The sequence below is a fragment of the Callospermophilus lateralis genome, unplaced genomic scaffold (assembly GCF_048772815.1).
Source record: "Callospermophilus lateralis isolate mCalLat2 unplaced genomic scaffold, mCalLat2.hap1 Scaffold_113, whole genome shotgun sequence".
In the NCBI taxonomy this organism is placed as follows: Eukaryota; Metazoa; Chordata; class Mammalia; order Rodentia; family Sciuridae; genus Callospermophilus; species Callospermophilus lateralis.
The window spans coordinates 3,876,029-3,887,044 of record NW_027511570.1 but is presented as its reverse complement, the minus strand read 5'-3'; the positions used below and the strand labels follow the sequence as shown (position 1 = coordinate 3,887,044).

General features: G+C 31.0%; 1 pseudogene; it reads left to right on the top strand.

Annotated features, from left to right (window-relative positions):
* The first annotated feature begins 2,087 nt into the window (after positions 1-2,087).
* LOC143386136 (ATP synthase F(0) complex subunit f, mitochondrial pseudogene) lies at positions 2,088-2,335 on the top strand (annotated as a pseudogene).
* The last annotated feature ends 8,681 nt before the right edge of the window (positions 2,336-11,016 follow it).

Genomic DNA, 11,016 nt, shown 5'->3' with positions numbered 1-11,016 from the left:
CCTCTGTGGATCTATGAAAACTTCAATATCTTTATATGAATCCTCACAAACTTGAATTTGGTAATCTACCATTTGTAAGGCAGAACATTTTAATGTCAAGAATATCTCATTTTCACATTTTGGATTATTTTTAATAATTAATATTTCAAACACTAAATACCAAGAGATTCCCAGGAGCATTTTCAGAATTCCTGAAGAATTTCAGGGGATATTTTAAATCAGAGAGAAAATAATATGTTTGCAACCTCTGTAGTCCTTTCTTGTCTTATACAAAGGGCATTTGTGCATAAATACATGCTGTAAAGTCTATTTTTACTTGATTGATTGGACATGATCACTCTGGATACCACATTTTTGGCTGACCCCAATGAATGAAATATAATATGAAAATAAAGAGAACGGTGTAAAACCTAGGGCCAGAATATTTAGTAGGGGAATTATATTTTTATTTATTGAGAAATCTAAAAGTATTATCAAGGTTCTTGAATATTCCCTATGTTACATAGCTATACATTAACTGTTGCTTTATCATGCAACCCATATCCGACTTTGTGTAATTTTGATTACAAAAGAAAAAACAAAGATTTTTTTTAATCATAAACACCTGAATTTTTTATCATAAACAACTAAATTTATTTAATCATTTACATTTAAAATAAAAATAAGCCAGATTTTGGTAAAAAATATTCAGTTATGGGCTGGGTGTGGCTCAGCTCACAAGGTCCTCTGTTTGTGTCCCCAGTATTGCCTAAATAAATAAATAAGCTTTTTTTTTAAAAAAAAAAAAAGTCATGTCATGCACAAATCTAATCTCACATTGTATAGGATTTCACTCAACATTCTATCATTCCTTTCTAATATTTGCCATTTTGTAAGTGTGAAATTTAAAACTTGAAATTTATATATAATGATGGGTCTATAATCTATGCAGTTTTTTTCTGTGACTATTCAAATAAAATACTATCACAAAAATAAGATCGCACAACCAATATCTTTTTTTTAAACCCAGGAAAATGACAAAAGTATCCCTGAACCATAGTCTCAATTAATTTTAAATTCATAGAACAGCTGTGAATGTTAGAGCCATAGAGATTTCTCCAGGACCCCTGTGAATTATCTGTCATGGTTTTAAGGAAGCATAACAATTTGCCACAGGTATACCCACAGGGTATGAACCCATAGGGAAGAGAAGAAAGAAAGTGGCATGGTTATGAAAAAAATATGATTGGAGAAAGCTGCACGGGGAAAGGAGATAAGGTTGTAGAAGAGGTAGAGTTCAGAGGAAAGATAATGAGAGCACAGACAGAAGAGTTGAGCTATGAGGAGATTAGGTTTACAAAGCAAGATCTGTATCCATGACTCAAATCTCAGAGAAGAACATTTCTACACATCAAAGTGCTGCAAAGAAATGGTTTACTTTTAATTGAATTTGGAGGCAACAATAAAATATCAGTGTTGTGGCTACTACCTAGGTGTCTGATATGATATGATTATAATTCCTGAATGGAATCATCATCCAACTGTATTTCTCCAAAGAATAAAAACAAATAGAGCAGAGCTAACACTGCTTCAGTTGTTACTGACAGCTCACATTTTAGCTTGTAAAATTAATACTAGCTAGAAAGGCTGACTTTTCCTATAAATGTAACAAATAATTTACAACATTTTGATGATCATATTCTGATAGATTGTATGTGTTAATTGCATGAACTACACTTACAGAGCATTTATCCATTTTGCTATTAATCCAACACAAGTTATATTTGATGTTAAGGTAAAAGAGAGAAATGGATTTCTAATGCAAACTGGGGATTATGGAAAGGCACTGAGAAGTGGTGTCAAGAATTGAATCTTAACTAATAGTATTTTCTCCATAAATGGAAGAATTGTTAGGAAGTGTTCAGAAAGAACTTTCCTAAGGTCTTATGTCTTCAAATATTTCAGTGTCTAAAAATATAGTATCTATGGGCAAGTGCAGACAGTTTAATATAATTCAAGCTATGTATGCAATATGGAGTGGAAGGTTAGGTTAAAGATTAAGATAAGAACCTTACAAGGCCTGGCTCAGCAGACACTAAGATTTTAGGATGACATTAGTCATGCCAGTGAAAGAGAAGAAACGCATGGATGTCAAACTAGGCGAGTGCCCAAGCTGGATATTGATGTGGGATTTTTCCCCTAAAGGCATTGGGTGAGCATTTCAGAGAGGTTACTACCAGTGTTACAAGTACGTCAACGTGAAGAAGGGGAGCATTGCAGGTGTCAACATGGTGATGGCAGCATGCTGCTTTTCAGCTACTGCCTTTCATAACAGTACCTCAAGCATGAGTGGTGATGCAAGTACCAATGAAGAGGCGTCAGTTTGGAGAGTATACTATGTACTCCTGATTGGGACTGCCTCCAGTATGAAAGTGGCCTCATGGCTGAATTCTTTCATATCCTGAGTATTAACACCAAATAAAGGTGACTGGTTAAAAAAATTAAGATTTCTTTGTTGTTTGTTTATGTTTATATAAGAAATAAAAATCCAAAACCTAGTGGCTTAAAACAATGAAAACATTTAGAAATCTGGTTTTTGAATAGGGCATGGCAGGTAAAATTCACCTCTACTCTACTTAGTAACAACACTCAGAATCCTCTGTAGTCCCCAGTATTCAGTTGTTGGGCAGGTAGATGATGCTGGCTGTCACTTGAAACCTCAACTGGGACTGTGATTAGAATCTGTTCTGGTTGATGCTGGGTTCTATTGTATGTTTTGTCTTTTATAACCCAGTCTTATAATCATACCATGTTCTTTCACTACTTATTATTCATTAGAAGTGAGTCACTAAATCTAATCTATATTCTTGAAAGGCAAATTAGACTTTGTATTTCAGTGTATAAATGACAATAGCAGGTTGCTAGAAAAGTCTTTTAAAAAGGATATTTTGGCATAATCATCTTCAAGGAAAAAAAACTCATACAACTGCTTAGTTTAAAACTAAGAATAATACATGGATCCCAGTGGTTTTTAAACAGATAGGAAGCATTATAAGACATGTGGCATAGAGAGCTCTGTCTGGCAATTTTAGGAGAAATGATAAGCTAGAGCTTGCATATAATGGAAGGAAGTTCAGTTAAAAAGCCATTGCAGAAAGTAGTGATGACGCTTTGGATTACAACAGTGAATGCAGGAACAAAGTTCAGAGGATCAAGTACTACTAGGAGAGAAGATCTGCAAAGGTAAATGCTAGAGACAGAACACAACATGTTGATGCAGTTTGGAAATAACCTTAGCATAAGTGATAAAAACAGAAGGAAGAGGGTAGATTTAAACAATTTCCAAAGTTAATGAAACATTGGAAATGTAAGAATGCAAACACAGAGAATATTGACCAAAGACATGTGACAAGACATGTGAACAGCCAGAGGAAGAAACTGTAAACCTAATGCATTGTTGTATTTATTTAATTTTTTACTTTGTTTTAAAATAGTTAAGGATGAGATTTAAATGAATGAGTCTGAATTCACTTTGGAAGAACCAGATTGTGTAGAATACAGAGGAATGATTCATTTTTGGACAGCTACTGAGACTGATAGAAAGTTGGAAAGATAAGATGTAGGTTAGTGGGAAAAGATTTGTTGAGGAGGGGAATCTACTCAAGAATATTGTGCAAATTACTAAATTTGGAGAAAACATAAGTGAGCAATGGAATTGCTGCATATGTCAAGAAATAAGGTACATGTGCAGGAAATTTTCCTTTTTTTCCCCTTGACTCTGGTATGATGAACTGCATGAAAATTAGATCATTCCTTAACCTTCTGCCTTCATTCTGTAATTCGGGGGTAAAAGAAAATGGATGGTATATTGTAAATGACCTAATTAATAGAAAACACTTTGATGCCTCTCACATAAAATTTCTCTCTATAATCATAAGTCAATTTATAAAATCAAAGAAAATGATTCTACAAGACAAAAGGAACTTTGAGCATATAAATAAAAGCAAAACAGAATAATACATGGCTACAGGACCATGTCTGCATTAAAACTATGTTGTGTAATGATGTCCATATCATTCACCATCTTTGTACAACCAGAAATATAAAAAAATTGTGGTTATATGTGTAATATAAATTGTAATGCATTCTGCTGTCATATAGAACAAATTAAAACTTAATTTTTTTTTAAATATGATAGTAGATAGTAGAGCTGTGTTGGATCTACCCTTTGGGGAAATATTATTATCAGAAAAATTTTAAAGAAGTTGAACATCACCCAAATAGTAGAAAAATGTAGACTCAATTTAATGTGATTAAAATATTTCTAAAAATATTACTAAACATAGTGTTTAGTAATGAACATATGGGTAGTTTTCTAAATTTACCAAATACAATCATAGCTTAAAATAACATTTTTTTTCTTAACATTATGGCGATTAATATTAAATGTCTTTCAATACAGCATCTAAGTAAATACAGTTGGTGATTTCTATTGTCATCATTTTTAATTGAATGACAATGAATAATTGATTTTCTTGGTTCTCAATTGACTCATTTTTTAGATATTTCCTATTTTGAAGGGCAATTCTTCAAGAAAAAAGGAAACAATAAATACAACATAAAAAAGTATATAGATATTAATGTTGATTATCTGATGTTAGATGTGTTCAAATTTCAAAAGTGTTAAAGTGCAAAACAAAACAAGAATGGATCACACACAGTGAATAGAAAAATTATTTTGTCTGTGTGTGGTTACTGTGAATTTCTGTAGTGTCTTTGGCTTCATTGATCATTGTGGATCCCAGCTTGATTGCAAACTGAGAGAGAGAGAGAGAGAGAGAGAGAGAGAGAGAGAGAGAGAGAGAGAGAGAGATTTTCAGAGATTTAATTTCAAAACTTATTTTGTTGTATAAAAAGATGTCTATTCAGATTTTAGGGATTGTTTTGTTTTCCCAAATTATTATCATTATTCCAATATCTCTCTGTTACTGAATATTATATTCAACAAACCAGATAATCAATTTAAAACTTAAGGATTAGCTTTTTTATTACTGTCCCTCTCACATATTCAAATAAAACAAATTTTAAAAACTTTTCTTTCTGGAACCCCCCCCCCAAAGGCCAGAGTTTTCTTTATGTCTGCCAGAGCCATCAGCACCTTTCTCACGGCCTTGAAATAGCTGCTTGCTGCCAAGTTGGGACACCTGCCTACTCTCCAGTTTGCTCTCTCTACTGAAATGGAACCATAAATGGGATTCTTTTCTCCTAATCTCAGTCTCATCATATTATGGCCCTGCTTCAAAGACTCAAGCACTCTGCTTTCACTGGGCTTCTGCCTACTGGCTCCAGCCACCTTAACTCCACACATTTGCTGTAGCTCTTGGTTGCAGGCACACTGACTTTAATCTCCAACACCTACCCTTATTCCTCCTCTCCAGAGGCCTTATATTTGCTTTCTCTCTCTCAGTGGAGTGTCTATCCTTCCCCTCTTTTCCAAAGTAGCTCTGCCTTATCTATGAAGTCTTAGTTTCAGTGCATCTTTTTCTGGTAAGTTTCATAATCTTTCTGACCTTGCATATTTTGTGCTGTAATTGACACTGAGCATTCTTCATGAAAACTTTTATTATAATTGTAGAGCTATTTGTGTCGTTAACAATTATTATATGCTTTCTACATTAGAATAAAATTTCACTAAGGGACTGTTTGTTTAGTCCTTACCTTTGGATATTAGACTTTTAACATCAAATTTGATATCTGGCATCATATTCAGAACATCTAGTACAGTGTTGATCATGTACTAAAAATATTCTTAATTGCCATCTGATGAATTAAATAAATTATTGTATGATTTGGCATAATAGAATATGAAATGTGATATAGTAACATGAGGTTATTTAAATTTTGTATTTATGTAGAAAATTATAACATTCAATATCATAATTGTAATACTATATGACCTTTGAAGTACAATCAGTCCTGAATACCTGTGGGTTATGTAGTTGTAGATTCAATGCATGATGTGTTTGAAAATATTTGGGAAGAAAGGAATCGTTACTGAACAAGTATACAATTTTTCTGGACAGTAATTCCTAAACAATATTGAACAATATATTTTGTGGGATGTTATAAATAATGTAAAAATGATTAAAAGTATACAGGAGGATGTGCAGTAAGTCATATAAACATATAAACCTACTGTATATAAAGGACTTGAAATCCAGCAGATTTTGGTGTTTGTGTGTGGAGGGTAGAGGTTGGAACCACTTTCCCATGATTACAGAGGGACAACTGTGCAGTACAACACAAGGACAGGTGGCTGTTTTACCATAAGAAATACCATTATTAGTTTTGGTTGATAACAGAATGAATAAAACTGTACATAATTTACTTATATACAATACTTAAGCTAAAAGAAGACATTTTCAACCTTTATCTTTAAATATTAACTGAGCTCATGATAAGACCCAGCAAAAACTTAATTGAAAAAAATGTATCATAAAAGTATTTGTCTCTATAATCTGACAAACACCCTAACTTATTTTCATGATTTACATGTTTTTCTGTACCTCTTCAATTTTTTGCTTAAAAGCTTATATTCATGTAGTTCCTATTAGAAAATTTTATCAACATTTATATTCCTAATATTTACTCTAGTTTCCTGTCTTCTCAATGTTCTCTTTCAATCTAGTTTCGAAATTTTAGAAGTCCACGCTCCCACCTCTCCTCCTCCTCTTCTTCCCCTTTATTTTTTTTAAATATTATTATGCTTTGCTCTCTTGGTGAAGATAAGTACTTAGTAAAGATGAGACTTAAAAATGTGAACAGAGATTTTTAAAATAATTTCAAGAACAGTGAATGGAGATAGTATATCTGAATACATACTTATGATTTTACAAATATTTCCATCTTTCACAAATATTCATGGGGTAGAATCACAACCAGAAATCAGATATTGAAGATAACTGTCTGAAAGGAATATGAGTAGAAACATGAATGAAGAAGAAACTTGTCTGTGCTAGGTAACAAATTGCCTATAGTTATACTCAAGCTTTTCCCCCATCTCTTGTTATTTAACATAACATGATTGTTTTAAAAATTTTAGGTAATATGCTTGAATAATTAGATTTAGATGAATCTGTAAGAAACTTGCTGGAATTCCAGATATTGAATTAAAGGAAAGCACAATTGGAAATGAAATCCAGTTGTTGTTTTTTTTTTTTCTTTGAACTTTGTCCTTACCCATGTCTATGGGTAAGGACACCCAAAAGGGTAGATTCCCAAAATTTTTGCTGTTCTGAATCAGTAGTCAGCATATTCCATATTATGGTTTCTCAAAAACTTTGAATTACTTTTTATAAATGCATTAGGATGAAACAGAGGAAAATATCAAGAAATTCAGGAAGCTCTACTCACATGCTTTTGCTTCTGTGGTTCTTTTTTTCAAAGTTATCTCAGATAGTATCAGCACACAGAGCAATGTAATGCTGGCTGATCTTAAAGGAAAATTGATAGCTAAGTCAGGCTGGAGGGAGAGTGTGAAGCTGCCCTGCCACCAGAGAAGACAAACACCCTAACCTCTAACTCCTGCTTAACTTTGAATGATGAATGAGTTTCTATGTTTTATCAGGACACTCACAAGAATTAAGATTTCCTGATGAATAGCATTAAATTTTTATATACAAATGCCTCTCAGTATTCATTATAGAGAGCACAATGACTTTTAAAAATTATTTAAGCTTAAAATGGTCAAGTCATGTTGCTAAATATATCTACACATATGTATATATATTCTCATTAGCACTGTGGCTGTTGCTTTCTGGGGGAGCTCAGTTACCAGGTCATATAAAATGTCATGTAACTTCTATTATTCCAATTGTGTTTTTCTTTTTTTAGTAGTAAAAATTAGAAAAATATTTAATGGCATAAATTTGTTACCCAGACGAAAATTATATATAATTGTAGCCAAGCACATTTATTTTGAAAAGAGTTTCAGAATGAAGAATCTTAATATCTATCAGCAAGTATTTTAAAAATACAAATCCAACATCAGTTAAAAATCATAACTTTCTTAAAAGACTGGTACTATTTCAATAAATATAAATTTGTTTGTGAAAATTCAAACAGAATATTGTTTCGATGTAAAATTGATTTCCAAATAAGCAGTAATAAGTATAATCATAAAATTCTGAACAGGTGTTTTGATTTTCCGAAGCAGCTTATAATCCTGATAGATTTGCCATAATTTTGATCTATGAATTTGTTATTGTGGTGTATTATGTAATTTGAATCCTATTTTGTAAACTCAAGCCTGTAATAAAAATGAAAAATAACCAATCACAAAATATTTAATCAATGATTCAATTATCATTTTAGAAGTGGAAATTACATACAGTTTTACAAAAAAAGTATAAAACCTAAAATAAAAATTGACCTAATGACCTGTATATTATCAGGAAAATATTTCACTTTCAAGGTCAACATTTTAAATTGCCACTATTTTTATCCATTAGTAATATTTTTAAGAATTAAAATAGTAAAAATGTATGAGACATTTAGTTTCATGTATAGTATTTCTATTCTATATATTTTAGATTAAATGAAAAGAAAAATAAGTACAAAGAAAAATTTACTGATTTTGAAAAAAATGGAAAATCAAATTATTTTTTCTTCTAAATGGGCATAACAAAAGCAACTGGTTAGATATTGCCAAGATTTATCTTTAAGGACAAGAAAATAATGGGAAAGGATTTTATTAAGCAGACTCAATTTAATCTATATTTCCCTTCACTTTATATCAAGCACTTTGTAAGAGATTATAATTATAATCATTTAGTTTTAATTTTCAAATATTCTTATAATATTACTATAAAGGAAATATTGTACCATTTATTTTTGTATCATTTATTTTTCAAATAATCTTATAATATTACTATAAATACATCAGTTTACACTGAGAAAAAAGAAATTTAATGAATAGTTTGTAAGAGTCTCTTTAAGATACACAAATAAAAATTGAAGCAAAGTTGTAATTTTTTATTTAAAAATAATTATTGATTATCAGGACTACATTTCATCCTAAGCATTCTAAAGCATGAGCCATTACTATAGATAGAATTGTGATATCATGTTATCATTTGCATTATTATGTATAACATATATAAAATCTCATCATCCATCACTGGGTTCATTCAGTTTGAATGATATTTTGTTTTATCCACATTACCCAAATAAGAATATTAAAATGAACACAAATGAACAATTTTAATATACTTATTTAGATATTTGTACAAATAGCAAGAATTACACTTATTCTTACCTTTGCCTCATTGAAAACTGTGTAAACGGAATATTGGTCTATGATAAATTGGAAATAAAAATAAAAGTAAACAAAATTCTTCTTACCCTGATACACTGAGGATTATCATAGGTTCTGAAATTCTCATACTGTACTCAAGTAAATTAACTGAATACTGTGAGTGCTAAGACCCCAGTTTAAGGATTTTTGTACCAAAATATCATAGTTTCACAGCTCTGTAAAATTTTGAAATGATAGAAATTGCTTAGCCACCCATCTACCAATGTGTAAATAAAATAAAAAAGTATTCACTATAATAACATATATTCAATTACAAGTTTTAAACTACTGAATTCAGTGGTGCTGTACTATTTTCATAAGATTCAAAAGAAAATAATAAAACTAGTAGTGCTTTTTTATAAATATAACTGAAATACTTGATTTATTGACGCATTTCTTCCATATGATCTCTTGAGCTGCAGGCAATTTGAGATATGCAAATGATATTGTAAATCTTCAAACAAAGTTTGAGATTACTTTTTGATAATTTTTCATTTCTTATGATAAAGAATAAAACATTTATGTGTTTATGTGAAGGAATGGTGGTCCTCCTAAGATGAACACATTTTGAACATGAAATAATCATTATATGCTTAACATTATTTTTAGGTGTTCAGACATTAAATACCTGTGGCTACTTATAATGCTTTGGAAACTTTAGTAGAGACTATATTATTTCAGTTAAATCCTTTTAGTTTCTCAAAAATTGAAATCTAAATGTTTAGTCAAATGTGCTTTAAATGTCTGCTCAACTATGTAAATTGTGAATTTCACTTACTTTTTAATTTTATTTAGGTAGTTTTATTTTTGTTCTGCAGTATTGGAGTTTGAACCAAAGGATATTCTGTTACTAAGCAACATCCCTGGGCCATTTTGTTTTATTTCTTTTTTTTAGTTATTTTTTTAAGTTGTAGATTAATATAATACTATTTATTTATTTATTTATTTATTTATTTATTTATTTATTTATTTATTTTTATGTGGTGCTGAAGATCAAACCCAGGGCCTTACACATGTGACACAAGCACCACTACCACTTAGCTACATCCTCAGGCCCATTTTGTTTTATTTTGAGGAAAGATCTTGCCATATTGCCCAAGCTCACCTGGAAATTGTGATCTTCCTGCTTCAGTCTTCTATATCCCTGAGATTACAGGTGTGTGCCACCATTCCTGGCTCAAATTATGAAATTTAAACATACTTACTGAATAAAAATTAATAATTAAGAACTCTCCACTAAAATCCATATGGTGCCAATTTATACTAGTATTTTTCAGGTGTATTTTGAAACTTTTATGAAATTCAGTTTTTTATTTGTAAATCCATGGATATTCTGAAATTTAAGGTAAAATTTAAGTAGCTGATCTGTAAATAATGGCTGTGACTATTCTGAGAATATCATTTTTAACCTAAAGTGAAGCAAAAGATATACCTGAGTGGAAATTGGGCACAGTGGTGCACACCTGTAGTTCTAGCCACTCACAAGGCTAAGACAGGAGAATGCCAACTTCAGCTTGAGCCATTTAGCAAGCCTTCATCCCAAAATAAAAGAAAAAGAGCTGTGGAAGTATTTCAGAGGTAGATCATTTGCTTTATACAAAATTTAATTCTAACATAATTTAATTCTAACATAGACTGCTATCTTCCTTCTGCTGCATAATACTAGCACAATGAAATCAGAA